Genomic DNA, 21,749 nt, shown 5'->3' with positions numbered 1-21,749 from the left:
ATGAGCCTTCGTGTCCCTCTCTGGATCAGTTTCTGGCCCTAACTCCCTCTATCCTTTGAAACAGGGAGATCACAGAACTTGCCATTTAAACCTGGACTCTTTCTGAGAGTGAAAGGGGGCACTGGTAAAAATTAAGCTTGGATGACTGAACATAAACCCTGGCTGTCCCAGGTGAATCCAGGCATCTGATGAGCCTGTTTTTGAATCAGGTCCACCATCCCTTTCTCATCAAATGGCTCTAGGTTGCCTATCAGAATTTGCTCTCAGTGTTTGATCCAGCTGGTCCCTATCACCCCCCCTGCCTCCAGGATGGTCCCCTCTTAAAAACTGGGGGGACTTCCCTGGTCGTCCACTGGCTACGACTCCATGCTCCCAGTGGAGTGGAACTGGGTTTGACCCCTGGCCGGGGAACTAGATCCCACGTGCTACAGCTAAAAGATCCTGCATGCTGCAGTTAAGACCCAGCACAGCCAAAATAAAGATTTTTTTTTTAATTGCTTCCTCTTTTCAATGATGGAAACTGGCCATAAGACAGGCTCCTTGGTACCAGTCTGTGTTCGGACCATCATTTTCTAAATCAAATATAAATTATCACAATGCCTGATTCCCTGGGGACTTACTTCCACACCTGGCAGCAGCTGTTTCCAGGTTGGGTGTGAGACAGCAGCCCAGCAAGGACCCTCACTGGGACACAAACATCACAAGACTGTCACCCGCGGGGTCTCCCTGCCTCCCTTTGGAAAAGCAAGTAGGATGTTCTGGGGAAAGTAGCCCTTCCTGATCTGTGCTGCTCCCCCCGGGCCAGGGCACAAGAGCTAGCTGAAGGAGCTTCTACTTGACCTGCTGTAACCGGAGGGTTGTCTCAGAGCCAGACCTCCTCACTCCAGGGATGCTGAGTGAGTGCCTGGAGTAGTCCCCACACTGCGGCCCCAGCGCAGTCCTGCCTCAGCCACTCTGCCTCTGGGCTCTGGCTGGAGGCACGGTATAAAGTTCAGAACCGGCTTTTTGGTCTCATACCACGTGTGCATGCGCGCTAAGTCGCTTTGGTCATGTCCGACTCTTCGTGACCCCGTGGACCCTAGCCTGCCAGGTTCTTCAGTCCATGGGATTCTCCAGGCAAGAATACTAGAGTGGGTTGCTGTGTCCTCCTCCAGGGGATCTTCCAGAACCAGGAATTGAACCCTCATCTCTTATGTCTCCTGCATTGGCAGGCAGGTTCTTTACCACTAGCACCACTTGGGAAGCCCCTTCATACTCCATAGACTATAGAAAATGGTAACAAGAGCCAAGCTGCCTGCTCAGGAGTAAATAGAGCCATCTTGACTCTGCTCTGCAAACCACAGACCGCTGGTGGGGCTGTCACACCAGCAGTGATGCTCTGGCCAGCCTCCATTTGATTGGCAGATGGACAGCCCTTCTGTGGCAAGGTGGTACCTAGACCTAAGGACACAAGCAGAGCAGTTTGAGCATCTGCTGTGTGCCCGACTGGCACGTGCAGGAGCCCATCAGAGCGGAGGGCACATTTTTGGGGTGCTGAGGCCCAGGCCAAGAAAACCCACAGAGCTGATTCCCAGGGAAGGCTCCACTGACCAGAGGCACGTGACCTTCCTGAGCATTTTCATCAGCTCCCAAGTATTCACGCTGCCCCCAAAGGCATAGGCTATCCCAGACAGACATGGAGGGAAGAAGGCCAAGCCCTCCTCCCCCACCTCCCCTCACCACTGTGGTCTGGCCCAATGGGGCTGTTTCTCTGTCTCATGATGTTCTAGGAACTCAGACACACAAGTCTTTCTTGAAATTTGAAGTCCCCTAGCGAGTGACATGGCCTGACCCTTCCGTTTCCCAAGTTTACAAAATATCAAGTTTACAAAATACAACTTCTTCCTGGAAATGGGCTTTTTCTTCTCACGTGGTGGAATGCTAACAAGCCAGGATTGTTGAAACTGTTGAGAGTTTTCAACAGAAAAACGATGACTTTGCCTTAGCATGGGACTGGCAGAGCCTTGAGGAGAAAGGGCATTTTCCACATGACTGCTCCACTGATTCACCTCCCCTCAAAGGCTTAGAAACACCCCAGCAAGTTGGCTATCTCGTGTTCCTCCAATTGTCATTGTCACAGTGACTCTTTCCGCTTGGCTTCTCCCACAACTTGCCTCAGCCGGCCTGTTCCCTCCGTGTGGCTCGGCTGAGGGAGCAGCGTCCTGGTTGGGGAATGGCTCACTGCTCTTCGAGGGGCCTTTTGTCTGTCTCTGTGCTGTGGAGGAGGCCTCTACTCCTGCAGCGCTCACCGCGGCAGCCCCAGTGTCAGGCAGGGGGTTTGCAGGGGACCGTCCCCGGCTCACAGGCGGCTGGCAGCAGCAGTTGGAGCCTGTCAAGTGGGCGAGGTGGGGTTTTTCCCTTTTTCCTTCATTCTAACTGCTCTTTCTTCCTTTTCTCAACATGTGTAGGTGGCAGCTGGTCTAAGCACCAAACCCAGCAGCCAAAGGTAATGGCCAGCGCCTCCCGCTGAGTGCATGGGAAAAGTGGGACGTCCTCCTTCCTATCAGTGGCCCTTTTCCTCCCCGAGGACCCCAGCGTGGCCCCTTGCCTTTGAAAGTGTCCTGGGCCCCGGGGCAGGAAACAAGAGCAAACATCCTGTGTGTGCACCACGCATGCCCGCAGCCCCCGCTTAGGCATCTGGGGCCAGTCACGGGCTCAGGCCTCCCACACAGAAAGGAGAGTTCCTATCTGGGGCTTGACTCCATTTCCCAGGCCCAGTCCATCATGAAGAGGATCAGTCCCTGCTGCAAATCCCGTGAGCCGAGATCATTAAGGGTGGTGGGGTCTGCAGTGGTGAAACCCCATCCTTTTCTCTAATGTTTTCCTGCTACCCTCTCTGCTCCTTTCAAGTCAGAGCCACACAGAAAGAAGCAGGCATGTGGCTGACAGTGTTCTAAGGCAGCTGTTCTGCCGTGTTCTGCCATGTTCATTGAGGACCCATCGTGGGCCAAGTGATGGTTTTCTAGTACCCTGCTTGTTTGAAGAATGTATTTCAGGCTTCTAAATATATATTTAATCAGGGAAAAGAGCTACAAGTGACATAGAAATCAACTTTCAGATGTAGTGTTCCAGCCGTAAATGATTTTCCTTCATTCCTGTACCTTGATGCCATGAAGGCCCTAGAATGCCTCCTTCCCTTCATTCCTGGTTCTCTCCCCACAAGGTCAAGCTCGTGCCAAGGCTCTGCAGGGCTCATCTCAAACCAGTGCCCCCACATCTCTGGTGCAGTTCTCTCTCCTAGTGAAATTTGAATTTTGGAAATAAATCTTCGGTGCCTAGGATTAACTTTTTAACTCAAGGAAATAAATGTCCAGTAGAATTGCAGGCTCCCTGATAGGTCAACAGAAGGGTTATTTTGTTGACTGTCTGCACATACCTGCCACAACCCCTCTTCAAAAACATCTATGAGTGGCTATTACGTGCTAGGCCCTGGGGGTGCTATAATCAGTAAGACCTGGGCCTCACCCTCAGCTCCCTGACTATTAGATGAGACTCCCCAGTAAGCAAGCACATTGTAGTGGGCTACGTGGTACAAGGGAGGAAATTGGGGGTGTTAACAAAGCCTTCAGCTGGGGTGCCCAACACAGCATAGGTTAGAGAAGACTTGCCAGAGGAGGTGGCATTTGTGTTAAGTTTCTGCAGGAAATTAAATTTAACCAACTGTGTGGGTTCCACTGTGCTTTCTGGCGGGGTCAGTGTGAGAAGCTGTGTTCTGTATTTTCCATTTATAGAGTGTTTCAGGTGCGCCGATGCGTGTCTTGAGAGCTGGCTGCTGCAGCAGGGGACCCAGCCAGCTGCCACTTCAGGGGAGAGGTCTCCAGAAGCTTCTGTTCTCGTTGACCATGCACCTTTCCCCCACGTGCTTTTTGTGCCTGCTCAGTCGTGTCCGACTCTTGCGACCCCATGGACTATAGCCTGCCAGGCTCCTCTGTCCATAGGGTTTCCCAGGCAAGAACACTGCAGTGGGTTGTCGTTTCTTCCTCCAGGGGATCCTCCTGACCCAGGGATCAAACCTGCATCTCCTGCATAGTCAGGCAGATTCTTTGCCACTGAGCCACCCGGTGTGCTCTAGCAATCCTGAAATTCCAGCATTCAGCATTCCTTCCTTTGGTTCGGAAGTTAATGTCAGAGTCAGGTGTCTCTGAGAGGGAATGTAGCAGAAGCCATCATCCACCTCCTCCACAAAGCTCCCCTGTCAGGGGAAATGGACTGACGGCTTTCTGGGTTCAAACGCTGTTATGTGAAAACTGTACCCGTGCCTGATTACCTAAGGGGAGCATGTGACTGCATAGACGGATGCAGCGATAGGTGAAACATTACACCTGCTCTGCCCTTGACACTCTTTTGTCAAGCATCTAAATCAATATCTAAGTGGAAAGCCAGCTGGAGAGCAGAAAAGCCATGTTCAGAACAGCAGTGCACTTCCCCAAGTGCAGAGAGCATCATTGTTGGGGCATTCCTGGTTCTGCCAGTCCGGCCTGAGTCATGCAAAGGGAACTCCTGCCCAAACACTCTCCCTTCCACATCCTCTGTGCACGGCTCTCGGGGACAGCTTTCATTTCAGACTTTTCTAGAAGACAGGGGAAAGAGGGAGAGGAAATCACTGGAGACAAACAAGAAAACTAGACCAATCTGCTGAAAGCCATCTGTAGGAAAATGAAAGCAAAGTTTGGCCCTAGGGAACTAAAATTAGTGGGAGGAGAAAGCAGGGCCTGGCCCCAGAGTCGTCATTTTGCCATTTAAATAAAGAGATCAAGACGCTGAAGTGCTCAGGAGAATTCTCCTGAGTGACTTGCCCAGAATATGGAGAAATTTCATCCGGGAATTTCAGGGCTGTGAGTCCAGGCTTGTTGTTGTTTAGTAACTAGGTCGAGTCTGACTCTTTTGAGATCCCATGGACTATAGCCTGCCAGGCTCCTCTGTCCATGGGATTTTCCAGGCAAGAATACTGGAGTGGGTTGCCATTTCCTTCTCCAGGGGATCTTCCCAACCCAGGGACCACACCCACGTCTCCCGCATTGACAGGTGGATTCTTTACCGCTGAGCCACCTGGGAAGCAAAGAATCGGACATGACTGAGCATGCACACACGAAGGTTTGCCGCTGAAGGCTACCCTCCAGGATGGAGGGCTGTAGGGTATGATTCTGAGTCAGTCTGTATGAAGGTGTGTAAGGGGCCCCAGAGGGAATAGCTTCATCTCTACCTGCAAAGTTTTGGTTTCTGAATTTTCCCACTTCCCCTGGACATGTTACGGACAGTGCACTGCAATGCTACAAAGTAGTAGAGAGTGGGTTTGCCAGAGTTTGGCAATCACAGAAGAGCTTGGATTCTGCAGCCAGATGGAAGACTCCCCAGGTACCAGTCTTCCCTTAGGGTTGAGAGGCAGCAGAACTCCAGTCTCCCCTTTGTCCACGCACATGCAGCATGCTGGAAAAAAAAAAAGATATCTCAAGGTTACCTTCTCTAGAGCTTTCCATTCTGTCTCCTTTTTTGGCTTGCTGAGTTTCTGTTTCCTGTGGATGAATTTTCTGCACTTTTCACTTCCCAGCATCTGCAAAGAGGCTTCTCCATGCATGTATGCTCAGTCGTGTCTGACTCTTTGTGACCCCACGGACTGTAGCCTGCTAGGCTCCTCTGTCCATGAAATTTTCCAGACAGGAATACTGGAGTGGGTTGCCATTTCCTCCTCCAGGGTTGCCCACCCAGGGTTCAAACCCAAGTCTCTTGTGCCTCCTAATGAGGCAGAAAACAGAACATGCTTTGAGTCTGGCTGGCTGGCCATCCCAACTCCTCCTTCTCCCCCTGCCTTTGATCCGCCATGACACCATCACTTTTCTAAACTAGGCCCTCTGCCCAAAGTGCTGGTGGACAGAGCCATCTCGGCTCTTCAGTGTGCAAAGACTCGGAAAGAAAAGATCGCCTTCATCCTTACCTCTTCTCTCCTAGAGCACCAGCTCTACCAGAATGATCCAGCTGCCACTGTCTGTCACCTTTTTCAAGAAGAGAGGCTTTTAAGACACAAGAAACATCTGGCAGATTGGATCTTCTTTAAAAAAAAAAATTAACATCTTCAGGCAGCTTAGAAGGAAAAGAGACATTGATCTGAAGAAACTCCTTGGGTGCTCAAGAAAAAGACATTAATGTTGATTACCCCCTCTCCAGCCTTTTTCCAGTGTAATATACATAAGACTCCCTCACCTGTGGAAGCTGATGAGCTCACACCTGGAGCAGATGGCATGGAGGAGACAGGGCAGGAGAACTATATGAATTTGAGCTGGGCATTGTTGCAGTCTGGTCCAATTTTTAATCACTTTTCTATGGCAAAAGATTGCCCTTAGAAATTGCAGTGCTAAAATTTTTTGCTAAGGCTGGCAGAAATTCCTTAAACTAAGAGACGGTGCCACTGCCCATCAATTTTCCAAGGCAGTAACGCAGATCCCAAGTGGCTAAAGTCTGAGGCAGAAGGCAGAGCACTACATCACATTGAAATAACTAGGTTGTTGCCGAGGGAAAGTGTTCTGAAATCATGCTGGTATTACCGTGAATTAATAAGCTTTGTTCATCTTCTCTGACACTGGAAGTTCAACTTAGTCCTTTTGCTTCATTTCTTTGCTTATTATGCATCTCAGGCCATGGATACAGGCTGCCTACTTGGCATAAATTGCAGGCAGTCTCCCTTCTTTCTGTCGTTGGCCCAGTAGGTGTATGCTCTTGGGAACCAAGGGCCTCAGTTCTACAAATACACACGCTAAAGCCTGATACTGGGCTAGGGTGCAGACATTCCAAGATGCATAAGCCACAATGCCTGCCTTCCTCATCACACTGTGATCAGGGAGAAAGTCAAATGGGCAGATAATGACACCAACAGCAGAATATGTAATAAGGAAAAACACACGGCTGTGAGGACCCTGGAAGGGAAAGGGTAGCTTTCATTGGGAGGAAATCAGGGAAGGGTCCTTGGACAAAATTTCAATACAGGAAACGCGTACAGAATATAGCCTTTTCAGCTTGAAGTCTGCCATGACAAAGAGGAGGTGGTATATACATAAAAGATGATATATTTAAATTATTATACAGCAAAATGGTTCTATTTAGGTGTATGTAACTCTATGAATTTAAACTGTGGTCCTGGATAAGACTCTTGAGAGTCCCTTAGACTGCAAGAAGATCAAACCAGTCAATCCTAAATTAGGAAAACAACCCTGAGTATTCATTGGAAGGATTGTTGCTGAAGCTCCAATACTTTGGCCACCTGATACAAAGAGCTGACTCAATGGAAAAGACCATGATGCTGGGAAAGATTAAAGGTAGAAGAAAAAGGGGTGGCAGAGGATGAGATATGCAGATAGCATCAGTGGTTCAATGGACATGAATTTGAGCAAACTCCAGGAGATAGTGGAAGACAGAGGAGCCTGGCAGGCTATGTGTCCACAGGGTCACAAAGAGTAGGACATAACTTGGCAGCTAAACAATAACAACATAGAGTCGTATAAGCGCCGTCACAACCTGGATATAGAGCAATTTAACCATCCTAAAATAATCCTTCATGATACGGCCTTATAATCATTCTCTTCCTCTTCTGATAAACCCTGGCAACCAATAATCTGTTGTCCAGCACTATACTTGTGTCATTGTGAGGATGTTATAGAAATGGAATCGTACGGTATGTAACCTTTGATATTGACTTCCTTCACTCTGTATTTGAGTTTCAGCTAAGTCAGTCCATGCATCTACAGCTATACCTTTTCATTGCTGAGTAGTTTTCCGTTGTATGGATATACCACAGTGTGTTTAATCATTCACCCAGGGAATGATTGAATTGTTCTCAGTTTTTGATGATTATGAGTAGAGATGATATATATATGTATACACGTACATGTTATTATATTACATAAACAAGTATTACATAAATTATATTACATAAGCAAGTATTCTCTAGAGTCAATTTCTCAGTCTCAGCGATACTGACATTTTGGGTCAGTACTTCTTCGTTGTGGGTGCTGTCCTGTAATTTGTAGAGTGTTTAACAGTGTCCCTGGCATCTAGTTACTATTAATAGATTCCAGTCTTCAGTTAATGCCAAATGTCTCTTGGGGACAAAATTCATCCACAGTTGAGAACCACTGCTCTAGGGTAAATGCTTAGGAGTGGATTTACTGAGTCATACATAAGTGTACATTTAATTTTGTAAGAAACATTACATTCCCAACGTAGCGAGATCCAACTGCTCAGTATCTTCACCAACACTTGTTATTGTCAGTACTTTTTTTGGCCATTCCAATAGGGATGTAGGAATATCTCATCTGGTTTTAATTTGCATTTCCTAATGATGTTGAAAATCTTTTAATGAGCCTTTTTGCCATCTGTGTGTCCTCTTTCATGAAGTCTGTTCAAATCTTTTGCCCATTTTATTTTATTTTTTTCTTTTGCCCATTTTAAAATCAGATAATTTTTCCTGCTGTTGAGTTTTGAGAGTTCTTTATCAGTTCTGGATACAGGTTCTTTCTTGGATGTGTGATTTGCAAATGTTTTTCCCAATTGGTGGCATGTCTTTTAATTCTCTTAAAGTGTTTTGCAATGTTTTTATTTTGACAAAGTTTATCAATTTTTCTATAGTTTGTGCTTTTTGTGTCTTATCCAAGAGTATTTGCTTAGGGCTTCCCTGGTGGCTGAATGGTGAGGAATCAGCCTGCCAATGCAGGAGACACGGATCTAATTCCTGTCCAGGAAGATCCCACGTGCCGTAGAGCACCTAAGCCCGTGTACCATAACTACTGAGCCTGCACTCTAGAGCCCGGGAGCCGCAACTCCTGAGCCTGCACTCTAGAGCCCGGGAGCCACAACTCCTGAGCCGGCCTGCCACAAATACAGAAGCTCTAGAGCCCATGCTCCCGAATAAGAGAAGCCACTTCAGTGAGAAGCCCACGAGCCACAACTAGAGAAAAGCCAATGAAGACCCAACACAGCCAAAAATAAATAAATAAATAAACATTTTTTAAACTTGAAAATAAAAAAAAGTTTAAAAGAAGCTTCCTTTAAGGGAGGAGCTATTAAGGGTATATGTATACCTATGGCTGATTCATGTTGCGGTTTGACAGAAAACAACAAAATTCTGTAAACCAATTATCCTTCAATAAAAAAATTAATTTAAAAAAAGGACAATTGCTTAGCCACAGGTCTTGAAGGTTTTCTCCCCATATCTTTTTCTAGAAGTTTTAGGATTCTGTGTTTTACATTTAGATCTGTGATTCTCTTTGAACCAATTTGTGTATAAGGTGTGAGGTTTAGGTCAAGATTTATTTATCTCTTGACTATTGCTATCCAGTTGTTTTCACATCATTTGTTGAAAGGACTGTCTTTCCTGCATTGAATCCCTTTTGCATCTTTATCAAAATCACTCACACACATTTGCACAGATCTATTCTTGGCTCTCTCTGTTTCCCTTTTGTCCCGTTGGCCTATGTGTCTATCTCTGGACAAAGCCATGCTATCTTGAATATTGTAACTTTATAGTAAGTCTTAAAATCAAACAGAATAATTCCTTTAGCTTTATTCTTCTTTTGCAGTTGTTTTAGTCATTCTAGTTTCTTTGCTTTTCCATATAAATTTTAGAATTTGCTTTATTCTATCAACAAAAAAAGTTTGCTATGATTTTTACTGGAATTATGTAAAATCTATGGATCACTTTGGGGAGAACTGGCACATGTACTTTGTTGACATTGCCAATTTACTTTATTAGTTCTTCCTTGATTTCTTTCATCAGCATTTTTAGCATAAAGATAATGTACACATTTTTGTAAATTTATACCTGAATATTTCATTCTGGGGGGGAGTTACTATAAAAGGTTGGACCATAAAGAAGGCTGAGTGCCAAAGAAATGATACTTTCAAGTTGTGGTGTGGAGAAGACTCTTGAGAGTTCCTTGGACAGCAAGGAGATCAAACCAGTTAGAACTAAAGGAAATCAACCCTGAATATTCATTGGAAGGACTGATGCTGAGGCTGAAGCTCCAATACTTTGGCCACCTGATGTGAAGAGCCAATTCACTGTAAAACAGTCTGATGCTGGGAAAGATTGAGGGCAAGAGGAGAAGAGGCTGGCAGAACATGAGATGGTTAAATAACATCACTGACTCAATGGACACGAGTTTGAGTAAACTCCAGGAGATAGTGAAGGACAGTGGAGCCTGGCGTGCTGCAGTCCACAAAGTCCCAAAGAATCGGGCACAACTTAGCAATTGAACAACGACTATAAAGGATATATTGTATCAAATATTGGCTTCTAACTGTACATTGCTAGTATCTAGAAATACAATTGACATGTTGTATGTCAACCTTGAGTCTCATGACTTTGCTGAGCTCACTATTAATTCTAGAGATTTGGGGGTTTTGGGTAGAACTCTTGTGTTTTTGTATGTAAACAAATATGTTGTCTGTGAATACAGACAGTCTTATTTTTCACTTTCTCTTATATGTTAAATTAGTTTCCTAACTGCTGTGACAAATGACAATGAACTTGGTGGATTACAGCAGAAATTTATTCTCTTGTAGTTCTGGAGGCTGGGAGTTTGCAATCAGCATCCCTGGGCCAAATCAAGGTGTCGGCAGGATTGCACTGCCTTTCGAGGCTCCAGAGAATTCATTTCTTGCGTCTTCCAGCTTCTGGTAGCTGCTGGCTGCTGGCATTTCTTGACCCGTGGCCACTTCACTCTGGTCTCTGGCTCTGTAGTCACATTGCTTCCTCCTATTTTGTTTATGGGGGCTCCCCAGGTGGCGCTAGTGGTGAAGACCTCACCTGCCAATGCAGGAGACAGAGAGAGAGAGATGCGCCATTGATCCCTGGGTTGGGAAGATCCCCTGGTGAAGGGCATGGCAACCCACTCCAGTATTCTTGCCAGGAGAATTCCATGGACAGAGGAGCCTGGCAGCCTTCAGTCTACAGGGTGGCAAAGAGTGTGAAGGGACTTAGCATGCTCACATCCTGTCTTTGGACCCTCTTTCTGCCTCTCTTTTGTTTGTTTTTGTTTATATTTTCTTGGCTGTGCTACATGGCATGTGGGATGTTAGTTCTTCAACCAAAAATTGAACCTGTGCCCCCTGCATCGCACACAGTCTTAACTACTGAACTGCCAGGGAAGTACCTCTGCCTCCCTTTTATAAAGATACATGTGAGTGTATTTAGGACCCACCAGTTAATACAGAATTATCTCTTCATTTTATGAATCTTGACTTGATCACACATACAAAGACTCTTTTTCCTTATAAAGTAATGTTTGCAGATTCTAGGAAATAGGACCTGGTATCCTTAAATGGCCATCACAGCCTACAATACACATCCTCTTTTGGGTTATTTGAGCATTCTTCAGGGTTTTGAGCTACCTATATTTCTATGTACAGTTTTTTTTTTTTCCTTTTCATGGATGCCTTAGGGATTATAAAACAGGTATCAAACTTTTTACAGTCTACTTAAACATTTGGCCTCTTCAGGTGGAATAAAGAAACCTTACCATCATAGAGTATCTTTTACTCTTTCCCTTCTGTGTATCATAAGCATCTTGTAAGTAATCTACGTACATAGGAAACCACATCAGACAATATTATAGGTTTTGCTTTCAGTCATTACACACACTTTAAAAGAATTCAAGAGAAAAATAGTCGGATATTTACCATTTCTATTGCTCTTCCTCCATTCCTGATATTGCAAGTTTCCTTTTACTCTAAGTTTTCTTCTGACTGAGAAACTCTGTTTTGTTTTGTCTTATTATTTTTTATTAGTTAATTTTTGTTGCATATAGTTGTTCTGACTGAGGAACTCTTAACAATTCTTTTGGAGCAGTCTGCTGATAACAAATGCTGCTGGTGCTTCTTCATTTGAAAATATCTTTATCTCATTTTCAGTCCTGAGGATATTTTTATTCACTCCTGGGATGTACCTGCTATTTTAAGTACTTAAAAAGAATGTTGCAACACTTCTTTCTAGCCTCCAAGGTTTCTGATAAGAAATCCAGTTATTGAAATTGTTTTTCTCCTAGAGGTAATGTATCATTTTTTCTCCAGCTGCTTTCAAGATTTTTTTGGTTTTGTTTTCATTTCAAGATGTTTGATTTTGTTGTGGGCATGGATTTCTTGGTGTTTATTGTTTGGAGTTCACCAAACTTCTGAAACTTGCACATGTGTAGAGCTCCCCGCCCCCACAATGTGAAGACTTTTTCAGCCATTAAATCTTCAAGTATTTTTCCATTCCTGTATTCTTCCTTTTCTCCTTCTGGAATGGTATTAAGGATAGATCTTTTATTATAGTCCCACAGGTCCCTGAGACTCTGTTCTCTTTTTTTCAGTCTATTTTCTCTCTCTGTTGTTCAAGTAGAGCAATTTCCATTGCTCCATCATCCAGCTCACTAACTCTTACCTCTGTTTCCCCCATCCTAATGCTGTTGATTTTTCTTTTGATCATTGTAATTTTTAGTTCTAAAATTTCCATTCTCTTTAGTATCTTTTATTTCTGCATTAAAACCTATTACTTTACCTTTTGTTTCAAGATGGTTTATGATCACTTGTTAAAGAATTTTTTTTACATTTTTAAAAATAAATTTTATTGGAGTATAGTCATTTCACAATGTGTTAGTTTCTACTGTACAGTAAAGTGAATCAGCCATACATATACATACATCCCTCCTGCCCTCCTTTTTTATTTTGGATTTCCTACCCACGTAGGTCACCACAGAGCATTGAGTAGCATTCCCTGTGCTATACAGTAGGTTCTTATTAGTTATCTATTTTATACATAGTATCAATAGTATATATATATATATATTTGTCAATCTCAATCTCAATATATAGTGTATATATATATGCCAATCGACATATATATATGTCAATAGTATATATACCTGTCAATCTCAGTCCCTCCCAACCCCTTGGTGTCCATGTGATTGTTCTCTATATCTGCTTTGCAGATAAGATCATCTCTACCATTTTTTCTGGGCTTCCCTGGTGACTCAGACGGTAAAAAATCTACCTGCAATGCAGGAGACATGGGTTTGATCCCTGGGTCAGGAAGATCCCCTGGAGAAGGGTATGGCTACCCACTCCAATATTCTTGCCTGGAGAATTCCATGGACAGAGGAGCCTGGTGGGTTACAGTCCATGGGGTTGCAAAGAGTTGGACGTGATTGAGCGACTAACACTTTTACTTACCATTTTTCTAGATTTCACGTATATTCATTAATATACGTTATTTGTTCTTCTCTTTCTGACTAACTTTACTCTGTGCTATCAAAGGTGTTTTAAAACTTTTGCCAAATAATTCCAACATCTGTGCCATTTTTCATTGGCATGTGTTGATTGTCTTTTTCTACACAGGTTATATTTCCCTTGCCCTTCATGTGCTGAACTTTAAAAAATTACTTTCTGGACATTTTTGTTTTTGTACCTCACAGCCTGTGGGATCTTAGTTCCCTAGCCCGGGATCAAACCCCAGGCCTGAGTGGTGAGAGTGCAGAGTCCTAAACACTGGACCACCAGGGGATTCCCCATTTCCTGGGCATTTTGAATATTATGTTATGAGATTCTGGGTCTTTTTAGAATCCCACTGAAGAATGTTAATATTTTCATTTCAGCAGTGAGTATATCTGGCTTTTGGGCTGCGTTGCAGCTCACCTTTCGTTCACTGCGGTTTCAGTGTCACTTTGGCCTCAAAGCCTGTGCAGCTCTGTTCTGCTCTGTCCCACATACGCACCACACAGTGGCCAGTCTGACATCTGGAGCTCATTTACTTGCTAGTTCAGTTCTCAGAGTGTTTTGTGTGCTGATGAGCATTAGATCCGTGTATGCACACCTGGGGTTGAGCCCAGAAGTTCATAAACAAGTTTATGGGGTTCCCTCTCCATGACCTCCTTGGTACTCTCTGGTTCCTCAGGGCTCCGTTTTCCATCCTTGGTCTGCTGCATATGACTCCAAGGACAAGCAGTTTGAGGACTAGGAAAAAAAATTAGACTCACCAGCTGTTTGGTGGTACTCTAAATTCTGGTCTTCTTCCCTAGTCTCTCTACTATGATTTTTCAGTTCCTCAAATTGCTTCTCCATTTGTTCTGCCCAGGAGTTGTGGCTACATTCAGGATTATTGTGAGGACTAAATGAGATGCATGGAAAATACCTCGTAGTGCCTGGCACATAGTACATGCTTAATAAATACTGGTTATTATGATTCTTTGGACAGAGATTTCCAAGGGGCACATGTACTTAAGAGTAAGAAGAACAGTAAAATATTATTCTGACAGTACAATAGACATAGGAGGGAAGGGGTAATTTGAGATACATGTAAAGAAACCGAGAGACGTGTAGGGAGGGCACCCTGATTACCATAAGTCTAAGGACACTATAAGAATGAGGAATGGGATGATGAAGGAATGCTTGTCCAGAGACAAATACAAAGGGTAGCATTTAATAAATGTCAGTATGCTCAAATCCCAGTATAACGTGAGGCTTGCAAATAATCTGATGAAGATGTGAACAGAGAAGGCAATGGCACTCCACTCCAGTACTCTTGCCTGGAAAATCCCGTGGACGGAGGAGCCTGGTAGGCTGCAGTCCATGGGGTCGCTGAAGGTCAGACACGACTGAGTGACTTCACTTTTGCTTTTCACTTTCATGCATTGGAGAAGGAAATGGCAACCCACTCCAGTGTTCTTGCCTGGAAAATTCCAGGGACAGGGGAGCCTGGTGGGCTGCCATCTATGGGGTCGCACAGAGTCAGACACGACTGAAGTGACTTAGCAGCAGCAGAAGATGTCAAAGGCTCTTTTTAGCTACACTCAGCATTTGAGGAGACAGATAACTGGTGTGGGGAAGAAAGCTTTGATGTTCATAAATGCAAAGAGAAAGCAGCCCTACCTGTCTCCCAAATTCCCGTCTTCTCTCTGAATTGGGAAGGACACAGTTGTGAGACATGTGAAACTACAGAGGACAAAAGAGATGTCAGAAAAGCATAAATGAGCAAATGTCCACATTTTAAAGATAGAAATAATGATTGTGGAAACTATAGAATTTAAGATTGATATAAATCCAAGTTAAAATGTGAGAAAAAGCAATTCATAGTAGTTTATGAGCAATTAGAAAAAGATGGTCACAGGACATCCCTGGTGGTCCAGTGGCTAAGACTCCACACTCCCAATACAGGGGGCCTGGGTTTGATCCCTGGCCAAGGTTACATGCTGTAACCAAAGATCTCGCATGACGTGACAAAGATGGAAGATCCTGCATATCACAAAGTAAGACCTGTCACAGCCAAACAGCTGCTGCTGCTGAGTCACTTCAGTTGTGTCCGACTCTGTGTGACCCCACAGATGGCAGCCCACCAGCCTCCCCCGTCCCTGGGATTCTCCAGGCAAGAACACTGGAGTGGGTTGCCATTTCCTTCTCCAATGCATGAAAGTGAAAAGTGAAAGTGAAGTCACTCAGTCGTGTCCGACTCTAGCGACCCCATGGACTGCAGCCTACCAGGCTCCTCCATCCATGGGATTTTCCAGGCAAAAGTACTGGAGTGGGGTGCCATTGCCCAAATAGCTATACCTACCTAAATATGTTTTAAAAGAAAGAAAGAAAAAGATGGTCACTAGGAGCCTGTCTGTGTTCACTATGGCTATCAGATCAGATCAGATCAGTCCCTCAGTTGTGTCCGACTCTTTGTGACCCCATGAATCACAGCACGCCAGGCCTCCCTGTCCATCACCAACTCCCGGAGTTCACTCAGACTCACGTCCATCGAGTCAGTGATGCCATCCAGCCATCTCGTCCTCTGTCGTCCCCTTCTCCTCTTGCCCCCAATCCCTCCCAGCATCAGAGTCTTTTCCAATGAGTCAACTCTTCACATGAGGTGGCCAAAGTACTGGAGTTTCAGCTTCAGCGTCATTCCTTCCAAAAAAATCCCAGGGCTGATCTCCTTCAGAATGGACTGGTTGGATCTCCTTGCAATCCAAGGGACTCTCAAGAGTCTTCTCCAACACCACAGTTCAAAAGCATCAATTCTTCGGTGCTCAGCCTTCTTCACAGTCCAACTGTCACATCCATACATGACCACAGGAAAAACCATAGCCTTGACTAGACGAACCTTTGTTGGCAAAGTAATATCTCTGCTGTGAATATGCTATCTAGGTTGGTCATAACTTTCCTTCCAAGGAGTAAGTGTCTTTTAATTTCATGGCTGCAATCACCATCTGCAGTGATTTTGGAGCCCAGAAAAATAAAGTCTGACACTGTTTCCCCTGTTTCCCCATCTATTTCCCATGAAGTGATGGGACCAGATGCCATGATCTCAGTTTTCTGAATGTTGAGCTTTAAGCCAAGCTCTTGCTAAACTAATCTTACTTCCTTTCTTAATCAGATTACTGGAATACTAAATACTTGATATATCTTGATTTTGGCCCACACCTTCCAGACCCTTAGGATATCCTTATGTACAAGCTAGAGGAATATGAGTTAAATGATAGTCTATTAAAGAGATTCTCAAATATTCGAATGAAAAGTTTTAGACCCATCAGTTGGGTTCTAACATATAAAGACATAGGTGGGACTTAACAATTTGTAAAATGCTACAAACATGTGAGGTGACTGAATCGATATTCTTAGAGATTTGGGGGACTTGAGGTAGGTGGCAATGGCACCCCACTCCAGTACTCGTGCCTGGAAAATCCCATGGACGGAGGAGCCTGGTAGGCTGCAGTCCATGGGGTCGCACAGAGTCAGACATGACTGAACGACTTCACTTTCCCTTTTCACTTCCATGCATTGGAGAAGGAAATGGCAACCCACTCCAGTGTTCTTGCCTGGAGAATCCCAGGGACGGGGGAGCCTGGTGGGCTGCCATCTATGGAGTCACACAGAGTCGGACACGACTGAAGTGACTTGGCAGCAGCAGCAGCAGAGGTAGGTGGGATGTGTATATGTATGTATAAGTTGGTTGAAACAGTTCATGGAGAAAAAGACGCAGTAGGAGTGTCAACTGAGAAAGCATTCAATGTAAATCAAATTTGCATCATATTCTTTCAGTCATTTCTTCAAAAAACCATTATGTGGCTGTCATAAAAGCAAATTCCGTTTACCTTGCTTGTAAAAGTGTAGAGTCCAGAGCAGGACAGCAATGGTGGCCCGACACTAGTGATGAGAAAACACCCGGGCCCTGTGCTCATCCCGTGAGATGCCTTGGAGGGGAGAATTACACATTTAAAAGGAGCTACCAGGTTCAAGGTGGCACAAGAGCTGGAAGCTGCAAGGTGAGAAAAATGGCAGTCTGTGAAGGCTGATCATCTGGAGAAAGACTAAGTAGGGATGTGAAACTCATCTTTACACTTGTTAAGAGCTGTTGTCTGGATACTTTCATATGTTCATGCTCTACTCCCTAGGCAGCAAAAGTTATAGGATTAATAGCCAGGAAGTATACGAAATTGGATGTCAGCCAGTCTCTTACCGTCTAACCAGCTCCTTTTCCAGTCGCTAGGCATACAGAAATGAGCAGGACAAGACCCCTTTCTGACAGAGTCAGCACTCCATAAATTCAGGTTCCACATAAACAAATGGCTCGATAGGCAATGGTTCTTCCAAGAGTAGATAGAAGAACTGGATGCCTCTGTGGCACTGAGCTCCCATCTCTGGAACATAAAAGGAAACACGCTCAGGTTCTCTTTAAGGGTCTAAGGCTGGGCTGATGGTGTTTGGAGGTGGTGTTCTGCTGGCAACCAAGAATAAGGATGCCTGTTTCCCCAGACAAGCAAAGAGGCTAGCCAAAGAAGAGTCTGAACTGTGTTCAAGGAGAAAAGCAGAAATTCAAAGCCAGAGAAGTGGCTCTGAGCATCAGATACACCAGAGCCACGAACTATCATTGGGAGGACAATTCAGGACAGAAGGGCAGAGCAGCTATAGGGCCGAATAGTCATGGAGCATGATGTGACCCTGGTTAAAGATGGCAGTCTGGTAGGTAAGTGGATAAAGAAGATGTGGTACATATATATACAATGGAACATTACTCAGTTGTAAAAAAGAATGAAATAATGCCATTTGCTGCATCATGGATGGATCTAGAGATTATTATACTAAGTGAAGTAAGTCAGAAAAAGAAAAACATACTATAGATATCACTTATTTCTGGAAGCTAAATATGATACAAATGAAGTTATCTACACAACAGAAATGGACTCACACACATAGAAAACAAAGTTGTCATTGCCAAGGAGGAGGAGAGTGGGGGAGGAAAGATTTAGGAGTTTCATATTACTAGCTTAACGCTATTATATATGGAATGGATAAACAACAAGGTCCAACTCTGTAGCGCAGGGAACTGCATTCAATACCCTGTGATAAACCAAAATGGAAAAGAATATGAAAGAGAATATATATGTACATATATATGGGCTTCCCTGGCAGCTCCGTGGTAAAGAATCCATCTACCAATGTAGGAGACATGGGTTCAAACTCTGGGTTGGAAAGATCCCATGGAGAAGGGAATGGCAACCCACTCCAGTGTTCTTGTCCTGGAGAATCCCATAGAGGAGGCTCGCAGGCTACAGTCCATGGGGTCACAAAAGTTGGACATAACTAAGTGATTAACACAATTCATTAGATCAGTTCATTTCATATAAAACTGAATCACTTTTCTATGCTGCAAAAAGTAACACAACTTTGTAAATCAACTATACATCAATGACTTTTTTTTTGAAAGGTGGCAGTCTAGGAAGAGGTCTGAGAATAGTGCCAGAAGCTGGGGTCTGTGAGGGGCTCCAAGTGATCTTGAACTTGAGATAGGACTGGACTAAGGCTGGATGACCACCTGTGGGGGTCATTAGGGATGGAACACATGCCAGACATCCTCCATCTGCCTCTCCATCTCTTATTCTCCACCCTTCTCAACCCTATTCTGGGCTGAGAAAATTGATCTACATGACTTGTATCACACCTGGAGCCAGGAATCCTGGAGTGCAAAGTTAAGTGGGCCTTAAGAAGCATCACTATGAACAAAGCTAGTGGAGGTGATGGAATTCCAGCTGAGCTATTTCAAATCCTAAAAGATGATGCTATTAAAGTGCTTTACTCAATAACCCAGCAAATTTGGAAAACTCAGCAGTGGCCATAGGACTGGAAAAGCTCAATTTTCATTCCAATCCCAAAGAAAGGCAATGCTAAAGAATGTTTAAACTACCGCACAATTGCACTCAGCTCACACGCTAGCAAAGTAACGCTCAAAATTCTCCAAGCTAGGCTTCAACAGTACCTGAACTGAGAACTTCCAGATGTTCAAGCTGCATTTAGAAAAGGCAGAAGAACCCGAGATTAAATTGCCAATATCCATTGGATCATAGAAAAAGCCAGAGAATTCCAGAAAAACATCTACTTCTGCTTCATTGACTATCCTTTGACTGTGGATCACAAAAAAATTGTGGGAAATTCTTCAAGAGATGGGAATACCAGACCACCTTACCTGGCTCCTGAGAAATCTGTGCACAGGTCAAGAAGCAACAGTTAGAACTGGACATGGAACAATGGACTGGTTCCAAATTGGGAAAGGAGAATGTCAAGGCTGTATATTGTCACCTTGCTTGTTCAACTTATATGCAGAGTACATCATGCGAAATACCAGGTTGGATGAAGCCCAAGCTGGAATCAAGATTGCTGAGAGAAATATCAATAACCTCAGATATGTAGATGACACCAACCTTATGGCAGAAAGTGAAGAGGACCTAAACAGCCTCTAGATGAAAGTGAAAGAGGAGAGTGAAAAAGCTGGCTTAAAATTCAACATTCAAAAAATGAAGATCACGGCATCTGGGCCCATCCTTTCATGGCAAATAGATGGGAAAACAATGGAAACAGTGACAGACTTTATTTTCTTTGTCTCCAAATGACTACAGATGGTGATTGAAGCCATGAAGTTAAAAGACACTTACTTCTTGGAAGGAAAGCTATGACAAACCTAGACAGCATATTAAAAAGCAGAGACATTACTTTACCAACAAAGGTCCATCTAGTCAAACCTATGGTTTTTCCAGTAGTCATGTATGGATGTGAGAGCTGGACCATAAAGAAGGTTGAGCACTGTAAAACTAATGCTTTTGAACTGTGGTGTTGGAGAAGACTCTTGAGAGTCCCCTGGACAGCAAGGAGATCAAATCAGTCCATCCTAAAGGAAATCAATCCTGAATATTCATTGGAAGGACTGACGTTGAAGCTGAAGCTCCATACTTTGGCCACTTGATGCAAAGAGCTGACTCATTGGAAACGACCCTGATGCTGGGAAAGATTGAAGGCGGGAGGAGAAGGTGACAACAGAGGATGAGATGGTTGGATGGCATCACCGACTCAATGGACTTGAGTCTGAGCAATCTCCGAGAGTTGGTGGTGGACAGGGAAGCCTGGCATGCTGCAGTCCATGGGGTCCCAAAGAGTCGGATACGACTGAGTGACTGAACTGAACTAACATCAGAGGAATTCTTGCCCTTTGGATCCAGTTAGGTTCGGAGAACAGGAAGCCCCACCTAGAGATCAGAGACAGGGAGAAGAATAAGGTGGAATATCCCTGCCCCTTGCCTGCCTTCTTGTGAGATCACCTTGGGGTTTCTGTGTTCCTTGATGAAGGTCATGGCTCCTCTGAAGGTGTTCCTGAATACAGAGTTCTCTCTTCCAGGATCCAGTAGTCCCTCCCTTCTCTCTTCCCTCCCAACCTAGAGCTAGTAACAGCTGAACTTCACAGTAATACAGAAAGTGAGAAACAGATGTGGGTAGAGATAAAACAAGACTGGCCATGAGTGGATCGCTATTAGAGCTGGATGACACGAACATGGAGGTACTTTATACTATTGTCTCTCAGTTCAGTTCAGTTCAGTCACTCAGTCGTGTCCAACTCTTTGCGACCCCATGAACCGCAGCACGCCAGGCCTCCCCGTCCATCACCAACTCCCGGAGTCTCCCCAAACCCATGTCCATTGAGTCAGTGATGCCATCCAGCCATCTCATCCTCTGTCGTCCCCTTCTCCTCCTGCCCCCACTCTGCTTTTGTATAATTTTGGAATTTTTAAATGTGAAAAGTTAAAAGAATAGTTAATTCACAAGTTACTTGCTGGAACTTCTGTGTGGTCCATTGGTTGACTCTGTGCACCCAGTACAGGGGGCACAGGTTTGATCCCTAGTTGGGGAAGATCCCACATGCTGCATGGTGTGGCCAAGTAAAATAAAATAAAATAATTACTTGCTGATACAGTAAAACTCATCTATTATTGCTGGATGCCACTGATATCATGAAGGAGGTCTGTGTGAAGGTTTCAGAAACATGATAGAAGAAACATATTGAAATAAAATGCAAATGAAGAATGCTATTTTTATGAAGGTCGAATTAAACAGCATGTTCAATGGAAAATATCAAGATGATATTATTCAGAATGTGTGTTTAGAGTATTCTTTCATGGATCAAGAAAAAAGCAAACAAATATATTACATTTATCTTTTAAAATACGTTATGAGTGGACCTTGCTTCTAAACCTAGAGAAGGGAATGGCTACCCACTCCAGTATCCGTGCCTGGAGAATTCCATGGAGAGAGGCTACAGTTCATGGGATCAGAGTTGGACACAACTGAGTGGCTAACACTTGCTTCTAAATAATCTGGGATAGGAAAGAACTAGAGATTACAGATGAAGCAAGACTGGCTGTGAATTTATATTTGTTGAA

The 21,749-nt window shown here is 44.2% G+C and overlaps 1 protein-coding gene across 3 annotated transcripts in view; it reads left to right on the top strand.

Annotated features, from left to right (window-relative positions):
* ACOXL (acyl-CoA oxidase like) overlaps positions 1 to 21,749 on the top strand; it is a 330,642-nt gene that overhangs the window by 282,315 nt on the left and 26,578 nt on the right. The window lies entirely within an intron of this gene.

Source organism: Bos javanicus, chromosome 11 (assembly GCF_032452875.1).
Source record: "Bos javanicus breed banteng chromosome 11, ARS-OSU_banteng_1.0, whole genome shotgun sequence".
NCBI lineage: Eukaryota > Metazoa > Chordata > Mammalia > Artiodactyla > Bovidae > Bos > Bos javanicus.
Note: the sequence above shows the minus strand (reverse complement) of the source record. Positions and strands in the feature narration are given on the sequence as shown.